Source organism: Pteropus alecto, unplaced genomic scaffold (genome assembly GCF_000325575.1).
Source record: "Pteropus alecto unplaced genomic scaffold, ASM32557v1 scaffold14, whole genome shotgun sequence".
Classification (NCBI taxonomy): domain Eukaryota; kingdom Metazoa; phylum Chordata; class Mammalia; order Chiroptera; family Pteropodidae; genus Pteropus; species Pteropus alecto.
The window spans coordinates 6,263,083-6,264,368 of NW_006436810.1; positions in this window are offsets into that span (position 1 = coordinate 6,263,083).

Genomic DNA, 1,286 nt, shown 5'->3' on the forward strand with positions numbered 1-1,286 from the left:
GGCAAAGGCCTGGTTAGCGAGGGTAATGAAGCAGTGATTCCTATTTGGCCAGGAAAAAATGAACAGAGAACTGTCTTTAAACGGTGCCTCCTTAAAGATGAATTTTGGGCTTTTGCGGCATGTAAGTGCTGTTGATTTAATGGCTCACGATGTGTAGAGGTTTCTGGGTAGGGTGTTGACTGCCTGGGCCTGAGTCTTGAAAGGAAACCCATTATATGGCACACGTTTTAAGCCACAGTAATGTGGTTAGGGAAGCCAAGAAGAGCTTAAGTTAGGATGGGTGTGCCCCCTTTCTTTTGCAAACAATCTAGCAGAGCACACAGCAGATATTGTGTAGAGTAGCTCGGGTCCGGCATGAGGATTCTTTTGGATCACGTTAGTTCTCCTTTCTTAAACAACTTGAAGGAAAATCCTAAACGCACCTTGTTAATATAACACCCAAGCAGGCACTCTGATGTTTTCAAAGTCAAATGACACGTTCGGTTCGTTTTCTTTTTGTACTTACAACTGTACTTCACATCTAAATTTAAGAAACCCTTCCTGAAAAAGTCGAGTGACGAATTTCTTTCTTATTTAAAGTAGTCTCTGGCTTTCCTATAAATCTGAAGGATTAAATGAACTGGTTGCTAGAGAAACAGTAGCTGAGATGTGGAGAGAATCCTACGGTGGCAAATAAGGCGTCTTAATGGTTTGCATATGTAGAGAATAACCTTAAACTTGAGTTTGATATTTCACGTTGCGGCTCACAAATAAACTGCCTTTTATTCAAAGGACCACGCGGTCTGTTTTCGAGCGGGTGGGTGTGTACTCAGAGCGGGCGCTGTGTTGGTTTTGTTCCCTGTAAGGTTGACACAGGCAGTGGCGACTCGCGGCCACACCGGGGCAGCCTCCTCCCGGCTGGTGGCGGGCAGAGGCGGACTAGCTCCGGGGTGCTGACAAAGCAGCCAAGTTCGGCTTGCTGGGGTGGCCTGGAATTTAAAGGGGTCTAGAAACACCCATCTTTCCCCTTTTAACAATTACAGTGAGCTCAAGGCTTTTGGTAGAAAGACTACGGGGAAAGGGAATGGACTAAGTGTTGTTTCTTGCGGAAAATGACTTCAGCGCCCCCCAAGGCCCAGCCAGCCCCCTCCCCAACGCTGAGGGGAAGGGGGGAGGAGGGTGGATAAGGGCGGAAGGCCAGGCCCGCGAGGACACTGCTCCACCGACCCGCCCCCGGCCCCGGGAGCCGGGGGAACCCGGGAGAGGGACTCCGGAGCTCGGTGGGGTGGGGTGGGCGTGGGGGCAGA